Genomic DNA, 21,639 nt, shown 5'->3' with positions numbered 1-21,639 from the left:
TGAATATGTGTATTTTAATTCCATTTTGACAAATTTATGTGTATTTCTTTAAACAATATAAAATTTTTTAAAATATCTGAAAATTTGCTTAAATTCCTGGCAGAATATCAAAATATATAGTGCAAATATTTAAACGGTTTTTTACAATGTAAATACAATACAAACTCACACGAGCAAGTTTGCGACTTGTGTTATCACAACGGTCGTTTCATTTCACATCGTTCTCATCGAAGTGATCGACGTCGTCTATCGAGGACGAAAAAAAGCGAGCGTTGTAACGGTACAAGAGCCTGTAACATCACCGGCTTGGTTGGCATATTCTGGTGAAGGTCTAGTCTAGACAGAGAGAGAGAGAGAGAGCGGCCAGGTCGATATGGCACCTCCACTGCTGAGCAGGACGACCCGATATCGTGGCGAGAGGAGGATACCAACGACAGGAGGAGAATGCGATCAACGTCGGAGAGAGAGAGAGGACGGACAGAAACATACACGTGCGGTAGATTGGCAAACGATTCGCGAAGGCTCAAGCACACGAGGAGATAGTACGGTCGGTACACACGAGAGAGACATAATTCTGGACCTGTTATTATGATAGATCGAGTAGAAGCGACACGAGGAGCTGTACTAAGTCGCGCTCTACGAGAAACGTTGATTCTGTATCAAATAATCTTCGATAATTTAGAAGGAAAAAGATCTATATGTTATTGAAAGAATTTACAATATTCTCACATTTTTCTTTTTTTTTTTCTTTTTTTTGTTTGGCAATAATCTGGGACTTATAAATTTCGAATAAAGCTTTTGACATAAAAACTGACTAATGTTATCTGATAGTATAATTTCGATAATAGTATCGATAGCGGGTATTGGTAACTCAAAGAACGAAGAATTTGTTCCAAACCAAACTTTATTTTTTGTACGATCGAATTTTATCATGTTATTATTCCCCATCTCCTTTAATACCGTTTTCGCATTGTATCTTGTATGATGTTGGTATATAAACGCTGAATTCAAGCATTGTAAATTACGATTAATGACCGAAACGAAGGCGAAATGAGCCAACTGTTGCTGTAGGATGGAAATAATGCATCAAAGATGAATAGCAACTATTGATTGATCATGCTGTTTATCGAGATTAACATGTTATATCGTGACTTCATTTTATTCAGTATCGCGCTATATTAATTTACAAAATCAATAATTTTATGAAATAATAAATATAAAGAATAATGTTTAGAGAAAAATATTGATATTGATATAGATAGTAATATGTGTCGATATGCATTTTTTATTATTAAAATTGGTTATTACATCGAGAACTATATATCTATTTAAATCGGAACGATGCATGAAATCTGAAGAGAACTTGAGTAATGATATAAAATTTATGTTACGAAAATGATGGATTATATGTATTGTATGTCTGTCGCGAATACATATCTTCGATTTCTTCAGTATTTATAAGACGATCTGTCGGAATTTTCACGTTGCAACTTTCACGATGTCATAATATAGATAAAAAATACACGTATCATTCGTATTTTATAAGTGGTATGTTATTCGACATACTTCAGTGCGACGCAATAATTACATTAGGAAAGTAGGAATCTTTTTGCCTTACTCGTGGCTCTGGCGTGACTCCGAAACTTAATTAGCGTGAAAATTGACGTCATATTGTGGAGCAAAAATTATTTAAACGTATTGCACGCGGCGTAAAAGGAAATGAAAACGAAACGGTATGTTAAATTCCACTTTATATCTCGAACATATTCCTAGAAATGGCGCACAAGAACGACTTACAGTTGCCATTTTGATTATTCTGTTTAATGGATGTTGCGTGAGTTAATGAAAATTCATAGAAATCGATGGGAGAGACACCGGGGTAGACGTAATTATTATTTTACGCATGCACGCGCTTCAAGGAAAGTCAATTATTTTTTTTTTCCATGATAATATTACTTTAAAAAGAAAGCTTTAGATTTCACTCACTCTTTATATTAGAAGGTAAAGGAGGAGAGGGAGGAAAGGAATGCACGTATTCCAACAAAAAATAAAATATTTGACTTTTAAAATAAGAAGAATGCTTAAAATGTATGCTTAAAAATGTATGATTAAAATAAAAATAGATCGAGATTTCTTTGCTCTATGATTTTATTTTTGATTTTGACTTTTGAACTCGCTTAAATTTTATTCTCTGATATATTGTCTCGAGTACATTTATTTTATAAATCGTTGATAAATCGAATTCTAAAAATCATTTTATTGATTTGTAAATTTTACAAGTTGTTTTATATAATCGTGTTATATACGTTTTATATATATTACATCATTTTTATACATTTTTTATATATAATTTTTAATTTATATAATTGTTCTTTGCGGCGTGTAAACCTCGTGGCTATTGATTTCGTTTCTCGATTACGAGACGAATAATATTAATCCTTTAATCGACTGCATAACGATGATGAACGTCATCCCAGTTAATTCGTTTGCACGAAAGTTGGAGGAAGCGGAACCGGAAGTAAATCATTTGGATAAAAAGGCGAACTTGCCTAATTAAGGCTTTATTAACGAGCGAATCGCGATGGGAGTAAAATAACGAGCGTTTTGTGTCTAGGTAGAAGAGAAGCAGCTATATTATGAGAGTGGACGCTAAATTTACCACGATCGATCTTTTCATGTTAATCTCGAGTCTTCAAAGCTGAAGTTTTTCATCAGACGCAAATGATAAAACGCGATCTTTTACTTTACAGATCACGAATTTCTATATATTTTTTTTACGAGAAGTTGTAGAAAATATTAGAAATAGCTACAGCATATTTCAATTCTTTTTTTTTTATTATATAATTTGTTCTTATGTTATATAATATTTTATATATAATATTACGTATATAATACGTATACATATAATACGTATACAGATATATCTCTCGATTAAAATCAGAAGTTACTATACTATCCAAGAATATGAGAATCAGATAGATAAAACAATATTGTACCTAATTGATAAAGAGAATAGATTTAGATTATTAATTAAAAATATAGGTACAATAAAATACAGATGATTAATGTTTTTTGAAAACAACTATAAACTTGATGGATAAATTTCCTTGTCTTAAAGCATACATAGAGAAAAAATTATTACCACATATATGTACAATATAACGGGATTAATTTTGCAAATTCAAAACGTTGGGATAGCCTTGAAAGGAAGAGATTTCCCGCGCGTTGCTACATCTCTTTAATCATTTCTCTAATTGGCGTCTGCGGTAGTCTCGTCATATTTCAAAAGCACAACGGATGAATAATCATAATTCGCGACCCACGTATATGCGTTTTCGTGGAGATTTAAACGCAATAATTAAAGAAAAAAAAAAAAAGAGGAAGTCTTCCGTCCCTTTTTTAGCGCGCGCTGTAGAATCATCAAACCGAAGGAAATCGCCGCGTTTCTCCGCTTTTCTTCACACTCTGTGCCTTCGGGTCGACTTGTCGCCACCTCCTGTTCGGAGTTTAATTTGCTGTAGGAAATCTACTCGTTTCCGCGCGCACGTGGACCATCCCTTCCCGCGCTGAGCAAAAACCGGCACGTCGTTCCGCTACTGTAAATCAAAATATCCGATGGAGCATCAACGACGACATATTGCGATTTAATATAGGACAGGAAATTTAGGAAAGTGAAGAAGAGCGTTTTCACTTTCGAACAATAACTACGCGTCTTCGAGGGTATCCTTGAAAACGAGGAAATTTTAAAATTGTTCGAAAAAGGAAAAGATGAGATACTGCGAATAACTGCGAACAAATATGCATTTCATAATTTGTATTTTGGTTTATGATCTGATTTCATTCGACATTATGTATTACCGTGTCGTAATCAGGACCACTTCTATCAAGTTCTTATTAATTTAATCGTCAATTAACTCTTGCAGGATGACCAATATCAAAATATTTCTAATGATATCGTATGTGAATTATCGTATATAATATAACAAAATAAATTTGATTGTTGGCTAATTGTTTGTGCAAATTATAATTGACGATTAAATTAACCGAAGTTGAGATGGAAGTGGCCCCTCAAGCCGGAGTGACAGTTCACGAGGCGCGCGAGACGTATCGATGCATCTCCGAATTTATTTTCCGGAGCGTCCAGCAGAGGGCGCGGCTGTACGGCGTCGCATCGTGGTGCGCGTGAGCGGAGGCGCGGCAGCGCCAGCGGCGCCAGTACACTCTCGGACGTCGTGGCGCGCGTTTCGACGCGATCCCCGGTTTCTCGCGCGCCAAGCATCGGCGATTCCGTCGCGCCGTTTTTCGTCGATCATCGCGGCGAGCCGTCTCGGCAAGAAACCGTCGTGAAATCGCGTTGGTGTGAAGTGAAAATTTGTCGCGCGACATTCGATTTTCGGAGTGCGATCGCATCTGTGGATTACGCGCGGCAGCTGCAGCGGACAGGAGGCAAAAACAGGACAGGTTGTTTTGGACGGCCACAGAGTCGCCCTGTTCGGTGCGTTCGAGTTTCGCGAGCCGGTCTCATCGATCGTATTATTAAATCTCGTGAGTTGCGCTCATCTCGCGCGAAAAATTATCGGTGCGGAACTATTGCGTCTTCTTTTTTCCATTTTTTATGTATTTATTTATATTTCTTTATCCTTTCGCTAACGTTGATTCGTAACTTTTGCGGGATTGACTATTGTCGTTAATAGGTTAATACCGTATAGGTTAATTAATGTTGAATTTTCAATGATAATATTAATGCACATTATTTGCAAAGCTTTTAGCTATTGATAACTTTTAATCGAATGAGATTGTTTATTTATGTGTCTATAGCACTTTATTGCGTTTAATATGGAATACAATTTTAAATCGTCAAATTTGAAAAAGTAATACTACACATATTATTAAAACCGCAAACCACAATTTATTTCCGCGATAACCTTATTGCTCTGAAAGCAGTCTTCTTTATCTAATTGGAACTGCACGCGAGTTTTGAATATAACACTCATATTATTCGTTTTCGATATGTTAACGCGTGCGTGTGTTGATATTTCATTTTTCTAAATCTGTTCGCGATCGATATACTATGCAACACTATTTATATATTATTTTAAGTTTCTGTGTGAAAAAAATTTAAGATATAATTTATTATTAGTATTTATTATTAATATTTATTATTAGTATTTATTATTAGTATTTATTATTGGTATAATAATGGTAGATGAATTTGGAAAAAGATATCAATTTGATATACAAAATACGTATTTCAAATTTTTTGGGGGGAAATTCCATCTTTATATCGATTCCAAGATACTTCACAAAAATTATAATTTAAAAAATTCAAAAATTTAATATATTTAATGTAGAGATTTAATTAATCTGTTTGAGTTTTAACATACTTATTTAATTGTAATATATCAAGTTATTGATTAAGAAAAAATAATTTCTTTTTATTTTGAGAGAATAGTTTTATCTTCACTAATAGAGTGGCAGAAAGAATTTAATAAAAATTAATATCGTATATCGAGAGAAAAGAAAAATTTTTGCAACTATTGAAAAATGCATAGCTTTATGAATCAACAGTTATGAATGGAAACCGGAAGCAAACGTAACGAGAACGTGGAAGGTCATAGCGATAACTTCGAAAATATCGTTCAGTATGTCTCTGGTGATCCTGGAAGCAACATGCATTATAAATTCCTAAAATATTAACGCACACAGAAGCTTTTATCTTTCGATACCGCCGCTGAACACATGATAAATTAATCGCGAATCGTAAATGTATATACATGTATATACATGGTTGCTGCAATGGGAATTGCGTAATATGCAAAAGGAACGCATCGGTGAGCGTTCATATTACGCCATTGCTTTTATATAATTTCTAGAATACCAAAGATGATTATCTTTATTTATGCTGCAATCATTTAATATCTAGTGAAAAATCGGAAAAAAACAGTTTAAATATATATCTATCATTTTAAATTAATTCTTTCGATGATTGTTACAATTAACAGTTGACCTTTATAATTAACCTTTGATATTTTATAAAGTTTTGAGAGAAATCGAAAATTTTTGCATAATTTCCAACAAATCCGATTATGCGACTTAGTGATTTACATGTATTCAACGTATGAATTGTTTAAACCTTTGGGATATAATTCCGCGTTGTCGGATTATAACTTCTGCATGTTATGCGCCGCATTCCCATCGCGGAAGGGGGTATATTTAGCAGAGATTTCTTCGTGAATCAGAATGCAATGTGGCATTTTGTGCACGCGTTGGAGAACCTTGACCTAACTGACATTGTTGAACCACGTGCAGTCGCAGTGATTTCGGTAGGAGATCGCGGACTCGAAGCGACGAGATGGCTCGAATTTTTATCGTTTTTCGATGTCGCGTAGTATTAATAATTTGGTTGTCTCTTTGTCGTTTTTTTATGTTCTTTTTTTTTCAGAGAGCGTTACGTGTTTTTAATTGGCATTACGTGCACGAAGCGCGCACGTAACACGAACGAACGGAAATTGCGAGCAACAAAATATTTTCTATTTATGATACATCGTCGCGCAAATACGATTGCGTGCAGATATATGTATATTCGTCGTGTCGATACGCAATCTGCTTGTATTTATCCAACACCGATCTTCATTTTCGAAATTTCTCCGAAGCAAGAGCGAAGAGAAAGAGAGAGAGAGAGAGAGGGGAAGGTCCGCGGAGACTATCGAGAGAAAAGCATTATATACTCTTCGGTCAAACTTTTCTCATTCGCAGGCGAAAGAGCGATTCTGTCAGATCCAATTTCGTTGAAAGCTCGTTTGCATGTATAGGTAACATGTAACATGTCGTTATTCGTTATTGTTCCGATGATGCATTCTTGCGAGTTGGAAGCAGAGGTGTTATCGCAATTATCGAAGAATTTTTATCAATCAAGTATTTTTATTATAATACAATTTATTATAATTCATTTTTTCACGTATAAATATTTTGGAATATTAATTTAGGATATAGGCAAGAGAATATATAGAGAAGAGATGTGTTTAGAATATGAAAAATTCAAAAAGGATTACTGTGCAGGGAAAGTAGAGAGATGCGGATCGAAATTGGATTTATTTTCAGTGTACTTTATATTTCATATCATATTTTAGAATTTACTTTCGTTGATGATGATAGATTCGCAAACAAGCGCCGATCGTTCATCTGGAATATTTGAAAGCCCCGAGGTATCGAGAAAAAATTCAATCTCGCAAAAAGTTCCGTGCCTCTTTTCATCCGCGCTGATCCCTCTTGTTGATTTTCGGTTAACGATCGTCGTCAACGACAACGTGTCTTCTCCTATGTGAGAGTATTTTTGCGCGAACCGCGAATGTTCGTTTTCCGGTACTTCGATCCGCGCGTTGCCTCGTTCACATGCGCATTTTGTTACACGTCGTTGCCTCGCTTCCTCGTTTCTCTCGCTGTTTCGACGTTGTTACGAACAAGTGCGAGTTATACCGTTTCTATCCCGGAGCTGGTAGAAGCGTTTGTCGGACAGTAAAGTAAAACAATACAGCTTGTCAGGCTGCGATAATTAATCGCAGTAACCAGCGAAAATCGCTCGAGAATAATTACGTTTATCGCGTGATAATGATCCCGTCTGCATTTTTGGCTATTATTGAAGATACGCATATATTGGATATTTAATCCTTTTGCGAAAATTATCCAGAATTTTTGATAAAATTGAGAGAAGGCTCTTTTTTTTCCGTATAATCGATCGGTGAAATATAGGACAATCTCTAGTCGAATCTCCAAAAACATTAATACGTAAAAAAATTATGTAACTAATTATTGCATAGTATGAAGAACAGATATGAATGTCGTTTAAAAGATTAACTATAGAATTTATAGTAGGTATGTATAAATTTAAGCTTTGATTTATCCGAAATAATGTGAAAGCTAAATATTAATTCACGCCGTGCCCTCACACATTGTAAATCTCGCGAGATTTTTTTCTTTTCCAATATCGAATTTTATTTTCCCATACGATATCCAATTAATTATAATTACGATATTTAAAACATTTTGTGGTGATCAAATTTATTGTAAAACTATAATGACAAGCAATTGGCATTTTATGTAACGTGTGTAGAGTTTGTGCAAGTTGGATTACGTATTAAAATCTGCGGAAAATGAAGATTGATGTATAGTTATACCTATCTACGCAAATTAAAGTTGATATGTTTAACATTAAGAGATTCAAAATTACCGATAATCAATCTTTTTTGTCGATTTATCACGCTCTTTAATTTCTTCACAATGTAACTTATAGATTTTTTAAAAATAGATCGTTTATTTTATCTCGCTTTTTCACAACAATATTTTTCGAAGATGCAACGTGCATTGAATGTTTGGTACAACATATGATTCGTGTTAGTCACTGAATCCTCTCGAGTTAAATCTGCCAATTAAACGTGAAAAGAACGGTGTGCATCGCTTCCTGTTGAAGGACGAACACGTGTTTCGAGTTCTTGAAATCATTTTGAACATGCCCTGGTATGTTTCCTCTCGACGTCAAATCTTACATAAGACAGATGTAACGCACTTCCTTCTTTTTACATTTTCTCCTACGTAGAGGATATTTAATCGAGAATGTTACGTATACTTCCATTATATTATCTCTTGAGTAAAATTGCAAACGATGTACTTTAGAAAATAATAAGTAATTTTTTTTTAATAAGAACACTATTCATCTCGATAAACTTAGTTATTTTCAAAACTTTGAAAGGAAAAATGTTAGTAATCTTCTTAATTATACGTAATCAACGAAATAATTATTGCATTAATTATACAATCTGTATCATTCAAGTAATTTAATAATAGATTGAACGATGGCATAATCGCCGGTTTTATTCATCCAATTAGTTCTTTTTCTCAGCATATAATATCCACCGTAGGAGCAAATATACAGGTATGTGACTTGGAAGTGGTTGATAGAGAGTTAACTAGCGACACCGCACACACCACATGCCAGCCGTATCATCGCATTATCGGATAAATTCCGCTAGCCGGTACTGACGCGGGCTGAAACGATTGCGTCATCGATTTTTGCACCTATATTTTCCTCCCCTCACCTCGGTCACTGCCCCGTAAAGGGGCAGTCCGATCTGCGTTCGAGCATGAAGGATAGAGCATCGATTTGTCGGTGTTCTCCGTAAATATTTGCGACCGTTCTGTGTGTTGCTGAGATGCGTATAGTTATCGCGACGAGTGAAATCGCACGATGTATAAATGTTATCCCGTCGATGTATAACGAACGCGTTCTTTTTCCGCACTATAAACGCGCCTCGCGCCCTTGCATCGTTTAATACGAAGAATGGAAACTATTTCGAACAGAGTCGAGCTCGTTACACGAGGTAAATCGTGCAACGCGAGTAGCGGTCTATGCCTTTTTCCTCATAATAATTAATATATAATTCATGCGCAATAAATTCTTTGACGTTTCCGGATTTTTTTTTCTGGATTGCATTGTATATTATATAAAATCTTTGCGCTATATAATGCTGTTTGAAATTAATATTCACATCACATATATTTTATCCGCTTCTTTTTTTTTTTTTTCAAACCTATACGGATCATTTTCGTTGCGAGTCGGAAACAGAGCACGAAATGTTGTAATCAATCGCGGCCATATTGATTTCACATGTCATATTAATACATAAATATAACGCTAGCGTTAGCTAATGGTGCGATGACGATATGATAGAGAGAAGAGAGGCTGTTTTATTGACATTTTTATATCGCCCTGCGATAGACATACCGCCTGCATATCCAGGCGAACGCGATACCTCCGCCGCGATTTATGGCCACCAGATTGCTCCAAATAGCAGCTGAGCAGCACTTATACAGGCGCGTCGCGTTCGCATATATATATATACACACACATACACACAGAGGTTAGCACGCACGCTGGCACGTACGCTAGCACGCATGCAGGACCGATACACAGTGCGCGAGTATACATACGAGAATGACACACCCACTAGTTTGACCTGTTTGGTTTTGGTTCATCCGTTGATTAACTGTCTGCACACGTCCAGACTTTGCCAAATCGACGATGTAACGTGGGTAAATGCGCTTAGTATATGTATTACGTGTGCATGCATATATAGGAGGTATATAAAAATGGAGAAAAGAAGATAAATCTAATATATTATATCTGATCTTCAAACAATAAGTTTATGCTGAAATTGGATAAAATCTTTAAAAATATAGGAAAATGTATATTGTATGAATTAACGTTATGGGAAGAGAGACATTGTGCTCTTACAATTAGACAATAATATTTAAGATAATTAGAAAACGTTAATATTTTTTGAAACATTATATGCAAAATTAATTATATATTTAATAAATAATATTACGTATGTTTTTCAATTGATATAATGATAAGAATTCGAAGTAGATGTAGAGAATATTAGCTAAAATTAATTCATTGTAAATGTCAGCCTCAGTTGATAATTGATCACGAAAATAGAATGTAATAGCAGTGTATTAAACTTGTAAATCTCATACGAACGGCTATTTAGCGTTTTTTATTTTGTTAAATATGCATTGTACTTTTATTCACTAAAATTTAAAAACGATGTTAGCTAATTAATAATATTTGCTTCAAATTTTATTATTGCAGGTTCATTCTCGCTCTATTACAAAGTTAAAAACTTTTTTGTTTTACGTCATGATAAATGCTATGAGATTTATGAATAAATGTTACATGCAAATGTAACGTTTATTTTTTATATGCCCGTTTGCGGGATTATCCTTTATATTTATCCTTCACATCCTCGTATGCTTTCACGTCATGTTTCATCTTCAGAGCTATCCGACAGAAACGCGATATAGCGTTTCAAATAGAGTATTTGTGTATGTGCAAAGAGTGTTGCATGTTTAAGGATAAGAAGGAGAGCAGCTTCTCGTGAATTCTATGATGTACTGTACATAATATTCTCGAGTTCCGAAAGGTCGCCTATCTAAAAGATATTAAAGATGGAGCAGATGATACAAAAAAAAGATCTGTATCTTAATTTCGAGAAGATTATATATGATTAAATTAACTATTTATCTTGTAGGTAGAAATCTCGTTTTTATGATATTTCTGTTTTTTGCTTTACGTTTTTATACACTAAGAAAAAAAAGTTATTAATTTGACTAAATGCGTTCAACTGATTACTATTTCTTTAATTGAAATATTTAAGTATTTAAATTAAATACGATATATTAAATCTATGACGTATTTGACTTAAATATTTAAAATATTTAAATTAAAAAGATAGTGATTAGTTGAACGCATTTAGTCAAGTTAACAACTTTTTTTTTCGGTGTAGATATATTATATTTCGATGATGAGATCCTATATCACGTTTCTATTAGAAAGCAATTTAACTTACTCGATTGGCGGATCTCTATCCGTGATTCCGAATGTTGGTTTCAGGCAGAGTTAGAACAGGAATTCAGGTAGGGAATCGTTGATCCTTCTTTCTCTCTCTTTCTTTGTCTCTCTCAAAATCTCAAAGGATGGAGATGCTTCTTCCATTAGTCATGTTTTATTCCTTTCTTGTGTGATGAATGCTTTCTGACCACTATTTGTCGCGTTCGAATTTCAGAGAGAATATGCGATGCTCGAAATGGGTATTTGTTAATAACAAACGTTCGTTCCCTCGTAGTTTCGTTAACGAATAACTCGCGTTTGCATTGATTCCGATATATACGGATGCTCCGCTCATTTATCATCATTTCCGACATTCCTTTCTCTCCCTTTCTCTCTTCCTCTTTCTTTCTCTTCTTCATATTCACGTTTGATATTGCACGCGTGATTTTTAACCGCTACAAATAATAATAGTTATGCGAATTAGCGTGTATCAAAATATCGAACGTATAAAAACAAAAACTAACAAGTTTGAACAGCGATGAATAAAATAGAATTGAAAGAAAAAGAAAAGAAAATCTTTTAAAAAATATTACATTTCTACACATGAAATTTTTTTGTTATTCCTGATACATGTTTTTTGATTTATCTTTTGACGGAACGAAATACAATGGTATCAACGAGAAAAATATAGTGTTGCAGATATACGATAGCTGACTTTCACTGTTATTAGAGTATCAATTTACAATAAAAGTTGTAAATTAATGGTTTAAAAATCTGTCAATCATTATTACACAGCAACTATCCGAAAATAAAAAAAAGGATATCCAAGAATAACATTTGCTGAATTAAATGTTTTAAGAATGATAAAGATTGTTATTTAAAGTTTTATAATGCTGTGAAAATTTTATGATTTCTTTATATAAATTCTTAAAAACTTGATTATTATTATTACGAGAAGAGTATATTTCGTATCTAACGACAATATATTTTATAAAATATATTGTCTGTATTTCTATTTCTCTTTATATTTCTATAGCATGTTACATAAAATCAATTAACATAATTGACCTAGATTAAATATGATATATATATATGTAAACTTGATATAAAAATAGAGAAAAGGATAAAATTTACAAACGAATGGAAGGATTGACTTTCTTTCACGAGTGATGTTGCGATTGCAATCGAAAAATACGAGGATCGTCCATGAGGTAACAGAAATTCGAAGCGTAATCGGATCGCATTAAACCGATTACTATTGCCGAGAGCGATCGATGCTTATAACACTTCACGACAGAGTTTCTGCAAGAATGGAATTGTATGCAAGCAGTTCCATTAAATCGGATACACTGCCATCTTTTGTTCGGATTCTCGATATTTTTTCTCTTTTTCTCTCATGATTGTTTCGTCGGAAAATTTGTATAATTCGAAATATCGAATAATTTTTAATTTGTTTTACAAGGAAATTTTCATTGCAAAACAAAAGGTTTTTTTTTCATTTAACATAATTTACTTTAGCTCTTGTAGATAATTGTTATAATTCCATTAAAAATTATTTTAGCCATTGTTCTTGCTTTTAATAAAAAAAGCATTCAGAAAAGTTTATTGTATATGTGTATTGCAAATTCAAAGCGAGATATAAAATTACATTATTATTATCATATTATTATTAACGATGTAAACTATATATCTGTTTTGCATTGTAATAAATATTCATATTGTTAATTGTAAATAGTAATTATGTTAGTTTGACTATTACGTGATGATATAATTAAATATCGCATTATATCGCGTGACAATTTCTGAAATATAAAAATATTGTTGATAGCGTAATTGGAACAATATGGTATCGATCGATGTTTGAGATTTTCAATCTCCGGTTGTGCAAGACAGAGAGCTTAGAGTCTGCAATACAAATGCATTCGTTAAGATTGAATCGGCGATCGACTAGCAATTCCATTAGAACGAGGTGCCGGTGCTCCAAGAATATACGCATTGAATCGTCTCTCACTTTCATCGCAGGAAGCCTGGTCCTCCCGGCAGTAGTTTCTAAAGCTTTCTACGGTTCACACACGTTTGAGTCGAAAGACTTTTATAGAACATCGACTTTTTTTTAGCATAGCTACTCTCTGTATGTAATCTCGTGCGAAGTACTCTCAAAGAAAGCGAATCAGAGTAAAGTCAATTTAGTTTTAAACGAATCTATATTCAATCTATATTTAATTCTATATTTGACTATTGGCTGCTGTTTATTTAAGCGATTTTTTTTTTTTTTATTAAGATTTAAAATAAAAATGTAATATATCGAGACATAAAAAGATGTTTTTCCAAGCATCTATTCTTCCATCAATTAACACGTAGTTTCTTTCAACTCGTTAATTTCTTCCATTGTGTAATAATTAACAAACGTCGTACTACATACTGTAGATGTATGCACGCGAATAAATATAGATTTTTTAATGGAATATGGAATATATGTGTCTGTGGAAATTATATATTATAAGCAACAGCCACGAGCAGCTGAACTACTTAATGACATATAATAACAAATAATTAAACCGTTTCTCACTTTTCCTTGATGAATTATTTAAATGATGTTTATCATCATGGCCGGTGAGGAGATATTATTGTTAATATTATCGAATTTATTTTACATTCTTATTCGATCAATTTTAATTTATTTGGTCGCGTTTGATTGAAAGTATGATTTTTATTTAAACTGCCAATTATGGTTATAAAATACAAAGATTTTATTTTTAATATTTTGTCATCTAGAAGAATTTTAAATGTATACATTGTCAAAAGATTCTAATAACAAATTTAACGCAGAGCTGTCTTGCCTTTCCATAAAGAGTGTATTCTTTAACTATGATTTATTATTCCTAAATATGACACGTGCAGTTTTTTTATGATTGAACCCGGAGAGCGAACTTTTTCCTTTGGATGCGATCAATCGCGCGGTTTAACGGGAAAGATAATAAGGTTCAAGTACACAAAAAGCATTCACCGTTATACTTTCCTTTGCGATCAATTTGCCTTTTCGACGCGTCGAGTCGCGTCGGTTCTTTCGTCGCGCTCTCGTTTCTTTCGCTTTTTTTTTCCTCTCGGATCTATCCGTGTCCATTATCGCGATCGCTCTATTTCTCTCTTTTCGAGTGTCTTGACGTGTTAGAATCAACCTGTGGAAGCTGTTTTAGCGAGCGGCGAATTTCCCTCGAGAATACTCGAGAAATGATCTCGTTGCGCGTCGACATCGCGAATAAATGGAAAACCGCGTTAAAGTCGTTACTCTCGCCATATCTAGGCGATTCGCTACGCTTATGCATCGTCGGCGATAGTAACAGTGTTTCCAGGAGAGTCTTTCCTAGATCTGCCGAATCATCTGTGGGAAGGAAGTGTATACCTAAGAAACGCGTGAGAAAAGTTTATATTTCGCGTTTCATTTTATTTCGCGCAGAAATTCTATCGTATAAATGTATTCTTGTAGAACATCAAAATTGATCAATCAATTCTGTTTTCTTTATGTGTGCATAGAAGGAATATGAATATTCAAAAATAACATTTAATTCGAAATTTTATTATACAGATATTTAATATCGAAAACCGATCATAATTACGAATAAAAAAGTTTAAATTCTCACTTCAGAAAAAAATGTCAAAATTTCGCCAGAAATACAATATTTTCGTATATTTTCACTTTTCAAATCAATTAAAAGAAAAACATCATATAAAGCTACTAATTAGCCGACAAGTTTAACTTAGGTCTTTTTTTAATCTGCAAAGTAATAATTATTGATCACAGATTGTAAACACACACAAACACAAGGAGGAAGTCAGTCGGTAGCTTAGGTGCGCTGAACTTTGCACTTTCTTCCCTTGTATCTTTTCTCGGTGAGTTCGTTGGTGGGAATCTACCGACGACTTCTCAATGAAGGCCGACTCCCAAGGCGATCCAGGGTCGTTCTCTCACGGTGCGCACGCGATTTACTCGTGTGTGAGACAAAATAGGAGTCGTCGTTTGTGACGGACGCGCATCCACTTTCACCCACATTGTATATTTTAACGGCGCGCGTTGTCGTCGGCTAACATTTCGGGCATCGATCCAGGTTTTCATATTTAACGACTATTCATGATTGACAGATATTTGATGAGAAACTGAACATGGCAGTTTTCAATTAAATGTAAATTATCTTATATACAGTCTCGTATATATTATATATAGCGTGTTAAATTATTAGATCAAGAGCTTGTAACAATGTATGAAAAATTTAAAACATATTTGATAAGTAGAGAATTTTTGAATTATATATATTTTTCTCTCTCTCTTTCTCTCTCTTTTCGAATCATATTAAATCCTGATTTAAATAATTTCTTTCAAGCTAATATATTTTTTACGTGAAATTGATGATATCATATATTTCTCAACTTTTTTGCATTAAATATAAAAGAACATTATTTGTTGTCTTATTTTATATTATAAAAAGCTAAAAGAAAAAGAAAACTTTTTTTTGCTAATTAATTATTTATGTAGCCTGTATAAAAAGAATCGAGGAGGTAGAAAGTCTTACAAGCAAGCATCTTGTAAGGCACAGTAGTCTAATATTAGAGGCACCCGATCCTCTTGAAAGGCCCCATGGAACATTATCTCATCCCTTTTGAACCCATCCCGCGTACCTTCTTTTTCTTTCGTTTCCCTGCAGCTCTTTATTCACATACATCACTCCGACCATCTTTCATAACTGTATCTTCCACAATATGACAATAGAATCCATGATTAGCGTGTTGGGGAATTGTCAGATTATGCGATTCCGCTGTTTTGTATTAAAAAAATGCAAATTTTTATATATCTATTCGTGCGAGTTTTCTATCGATTATACTCTCACTAACTGAATATTAATAATTTATTTCTAGTAGCCGCTTATTTGTTGCCATCCATTCAATAAAAAATTATTTTTCAATTTCAGTTAGAGAAATAATCTTTATTTTACAAAAATATCTTTGAAAGGAAATATGACAAAATCGTTAAATTTAGTCGGAAGTGTATCTCGATCTTATAGTACGATAAACAAAACAACTGAAATATAATGTTAAACTAACGAGAATCGATTACCACCGCCGGACAACCTTGGATAATTAACTTCAGTTAGCGATGCGATGTTCTTGTAACGATCACAGCCGTATATAATCATCGTAGTGTAATAATAGCGGTCAATTTATTTAGAATCCGAAACGTGCGATTACGAACATCAAATGGAAAATAAAAGAAGTTTTAATTTAAAAAGAGATAGCAAAGATATTTTTACGCGCGCGATATTTTTTATTGGGAACAATACCAATAACAATTTTTTACTAAACAAAAATAAAAACAGAATTAAGCCGAACGCGTATGCATTTAAACACACGCCCGGATATTCTACGCACGTTTCATATGCATCTCGTAACTGCAATTGCATGTAGATTGCATCGCACGCAATAGCGTGCGCGAGAGAATCCGAGAAGCACGCGCTCAACGTTATATGTGTGTACGTATGTACGGTATACACGCGCACGTATATATTTATGGTCATGATTCGAATTACGATACGCATATGTCTACTCTCCTCACCGCACTCGTCCAGGTCTGTCCGGCCGTCTCGCGCCTCCTCTCGAGCGAACTCGTTCGCTCTCGTTAACGGAAATGCGTATCGTAATTCGAATCATGACCATAAATATATACGTGCGCGTGTATACCGTACATACGTACACACATATAACGTTGAGCGCGTGCTTCTCGGATTCTCTCGCGCACGCTATTGCGTGCGATGCAATCTACATGCAATTGCAGTTACGAGATGCATATGAAACGTGCGTAGAATATCCGGGCGTGTGTTTAAATGCATACGCGTTCGGCTTAATTCTGTTTTTATTTTTGTTTAGTAAAAAATTGTTATTGGTATTGTTCCCAATAAAAAATATCGCGCGCGTAAAAATATCTTTGCTATCTCTTTTTAAATTAAAACTTCTTTTATTTTCCATTTGATGTTCGTAATCGCACGTTTCGGATTCTAAATAAATTGACCGCTATTATTACACTACGATGATTATATACGGCTGTGATCGTTACAAGAACATCGCATCGCTAACTGAAGTTAATTATCCAAGGTTGTCCGGCGGTGGTAATCGATTCTCGTTAGTTTAACATTATATTTCAGTTGTTTTGTTTATCGTACTATAAGATCGAGATACACTTCCGACTAAATTTAACGATTTTGTCATATTTCCTTTCAAAGATATTTTTGTAAAATAAAGATTATTTCTCTAACTGAAATTGAAAAATAATTTTTTATTGAATGGATGGCAACAAATAAGCGGCTACTAGAAATAAATTATTAATATTCAGTTAGTGAGAGTATAATCGATAGAAAACTCGCACGAATAGATATATAAAAATTTGCATTTTTTTAATACAAAACAGCGGAATCGCATAATCTGACAATTCCCCAACACGCTAATCATGGATTCTATTGTCATATTGTGGAAGATACAGTTATGAAAGATGGTCGGAGTGATGTATGTGAATAAAGAGCTGCAGGGAAACGAAAGAAAAAGAAGGTACGCGGGATGGGTTCAAAAGGGATGAGATAATGTTCCATGGGGCCTTTCAAGAGGATCGGGTGCCTCTAATATTAGACTACTGTGCCTTACAAGATGCTTGCTTGTAAGACTTTCTACCTCCTCGATTCTTTTTATACAGGCTACATAAATAATTAATTAGCAAAAAAAAGTTTTCTTTTTCTTTTAGCTTTTTATAATATAAAATAAGACAACAAATAATGTTCTTTTATATTTAATGCAAAAAAGTTGAGAAATATATGATATCATCAATTTCACGTAAAAAATATATTAGCTTGAAAGAAATTATTTAAATCAGGATTTAATATGATTCGAAAAGAGAGAGAAAGAGAGAGAGAAAAATATATATAATTCAAAAATTCTCTACTTATCAAATATGTTTTAAATTTTTCATACATTGTTACAAGCTCTTGATCTAATAATTTAACACGCTATATATAATATATACGAGACTGTATATAAGATAATTTACATTTAATTGAAAACTGCCATGTTCAGTTTCTCATCAAATATCTGTCAATCATGAATAGTCGTTAAATATGAAAACCTGGATCGATGCCCGAAATGTTAGCCGACGACAACGCGCGCCGTTAAAATATACAATGTGGGTGAAAGTGGATGCGCGTCCGTCACAAACGACGACTCCTATTTTGTCTCACACACGAGTAAATCGCGTGCGCACCGTGAGAGAACGACCCTGGATCGCCTTGGGAGTCGGCCTTCATTGAGAAGTCGTCGGTAGATTCCCACCAACGAACTCACCGAGAAAAGATACAAGGGAAGAAAGTGCAAAGTTCAGCGCACCTAAGCTACCGACTGACTTCCTCCTTGTGTTTGTGTGTGTTTACAATCTGTGATCAATAATTATTACTTTGCAGATTAAAAAAAGACCTAAGTTAAACTTGTCGGCTAATTAGTAGCTTTATATGATGTTTTTCTTTTAATTGATTTGAAAAGTGAAAATATACGAAAATATTGTATTTCTGGCGAAATTTTGACATTTTTTTCTGAAGTGAGAATTTAAACTTTTTTATTCGTAATTATGATCGGTTTTCGATATTAAATATCTGTATAATAAAATTTCGAATTAAATGTTATTTTTGAATATTCATATTCCTTCTATGCACACATAAAGAAAACAGAATTGATTGATCAATTTTGATGTTCTACAAGAATACATTTATACGATAGAATTTCTGCGCGAAATAAAATGAAACGCGAAATATAAACTTTTCTCACGCGTTTCTTAGGTATACACTTCCTTCCCACAGATGATTCGGCAGATCTAGGAAAGACTCTCCTGGAAACACTGTTACTATCGCCGACGATGCATAAGCGTAGCGAATCGCCTAGATATGGCGAGAGTAACGACTTTAACGCGGTTTTCCATTTATTCGCGATGTCGACGCGCAACGAGATCATTTCTCGAGTATTCTCGAGGGAAATTCGCCGCTCGCTAAAACAGCTTCCACAGGTTGATTCTAACACGTCAAGACACTCGAAAAGAGAGAAATAGAGCGATCGCGATAATGGACACGGATAGATCCGAGAGGAAAAAAAAAGCGAAAGAAACGAGAGCGCGACGAAAGAACCGACGCGACTCGACGCGTCGAAAAGGCAAATTGATCGCAAAGGACAGTATAACGGTGAATGCTTTTTGTGTACTTGAACCTTATTATCTTTCCCGTTAAACCGCGCGATTGATCGCATCCAAAGGAAAAAGTTCGCTCTCCGGGTTCAATCATAAAAAAACTGCACGTGTCATATTTAGGAATAATAAATCATAGTTAAAGAATACACTCTTTATGGAAAGGCAAGACAGCTCTGCGTTAAATTTGTTATTAGAATCTTTTGACAATGTATACATTTAAAATTCTTCTAGATGACAAAATATTAAAAATAAAATCTTTGTATTTTATAACCATAATTGGCAGTTTAAATAAAAATCATACTTTCAATCAAACGCGACCAAATAAATTAAAATTGATCGAATAAGAATGTAAAATAAATTCGATAATATTAACAATAATATCTCCTCACCGGCCATGATGATAAACATCATTTAAATAATTCATCAAGGAAAAGTGAGAAACGGTTTAATTATTTGTTATTATATGTCATTAAGTAGTTCAGCTGCTCGTGGCTGTTGCTTATAATATATAATTTCCACAGACACATATATTCCATATTCCATTAAAAAATCTATATTTATTCGCGTGCATACATCTACAGTATGTAGTACGACGTTTGTTAATTATTACACAATGGAAGAAATTAACGAGTTGAAAGAAACTACGTGTTAATTGATGGAAGAATAGATGCTTGGAAAAACATCTTTTTATGTCTCGATATATTACATTTTTATTTTAAATCTTAATAAAAAAAAAAAAAATCGCTTAAATAAACAGCAGCCAATAGTCAAATATAGAATTAAATATAGATTGAATATAGATTCGTTTAAAACTAAATTGACTTTACTCTGATTCGCTTTCTTTGAGAGTACTTCGCACGAGATTACATACAGAGAGTAGCTATGCTAAAAAAAAGTCGATGTTCTATAAAAGTCTTTCGACTCAAACGTGTGTGAACCGTAGAAAGCTTTAGAAACTACTGCCGGGAGGACCAGGCTTCCTGCGATGAAAGTGAGAGACGATTCAATGCGTATATTCTTGGAGCACCGGCACCTCGTTCTAATGGAATTGCTAGTCGATCGCCGATTCAATCTTAACGAATGCATTTGTATTGCAGACTCTAAGCTCTCTGTCTTGCACAACCGGAGATTGAAAATCTCAAACATCGATCGATACCATATTGTTCCAATTACGCTATCAACAATATTTTTATATTTCAGAAATTGTCACGCGATATAATGCGATATTTAATTATATCATCACGTAATAGTCAAACTAACATAATTACTATTTACAATTAACAATATGAATATTTATTACAATGCAAAACAGATATATAGTTTACATCGTTAATAATAATATGATAATAATAATGTAATTTTATATCTCGCTTTGAATTTGCAATACACATATACAATAAACTTTTCTGAATGCTTTTTTTATTAAAAGCAAGAACAATGGCTAAAATAATTTTTAATGGAATTATAACAATTATCTACAAGAGCTAAAGTAAATTATGTTAAATGAAAAAAAAACCTTTTGTTTTGCAATGAAAATTTCCTTGTAAAACAAATTAAAAATTATTCGATATTTCGAATTATACAAATTTTCCGACGAAACAATCATGAGAGAAAAAGAGAAAAAATATCGAGAATCCGAACAAAAGATGGCAGTGTATCCGATTTAATGGAACTGCTTGCATACAATTCCATTCTTGCAGAAACTCTGTCGTGAAGTGTTATAAGCATCGATCGCTCTCGGCAATAGTAATCGGTTTAATGCGATCCGATTACGCTTCGAATTTCTGTTACCTCATGGACGATCCTCGTATTTTTCGATTGCAATCGCAACATCACTCGTGAAAGAAAGTCAATCCTTCCATTCGTTTGTAAATTTTATCCTTTTCTCTATTTTTATATCAAGTTTACATATATATATATCATATTTAATCTAGGTCAATTATGTTAATTGATTTTATGTAACATGCTATAGAAATATAAAGAGAAATAG

The 21,639-nt window shown here is 33.7% G+C and overlaps 1 protein-coding gene across 5 annotated transcripts in view; it reads left to right on the top strand.

Annotated features, from left to right (window-relative positions):
• Window positions 1-21,639, top strand: part of LOC115243675 (rap guanine nucleotide exchange factor 2-like) — an 86,520-nt gene that overhangs the window by 17,917 nt on the left and 46,964 nt on the right. For 3 of the 5 annotated variants that reach the window (XM_029820843.1, XM_029820836.1, XM_029820838.1), the window contains exon 1: window positions 4,211-4,495. The exons of 1 other annotated variant lie outside the window; for it this stretch is intronic. The gene's annotated coding sequence lies outside the window, so the exon portion shown is untranslated. Of the gene's footprint in view, window positions 1-4,209; window positions 4,496-21,639 lie in introns of those variants that run through there. One more of the 5 variants, XM_029820837.1, reaches the window with a different exon arrangement.

The sequence above is a fragment of the Formica exsecta genome, unplaced genomic scaffold (assembly GCF_003651465.1).
Source record: "Formica exsecta isolate Colony F162 unplaced genomic scaffold, ASM365146v1 scaffold72, whole genome shotgun sequence".
Taxonomy (NCBI): Eukaryota; Metazoa; Arthropoda; class Insecta; order Hymenoptera; family Formicidae; genus Formica; species Formica exsecta.
This window is presented reverse-complemented; position numbering and strand designations above follow the sequence as displayed.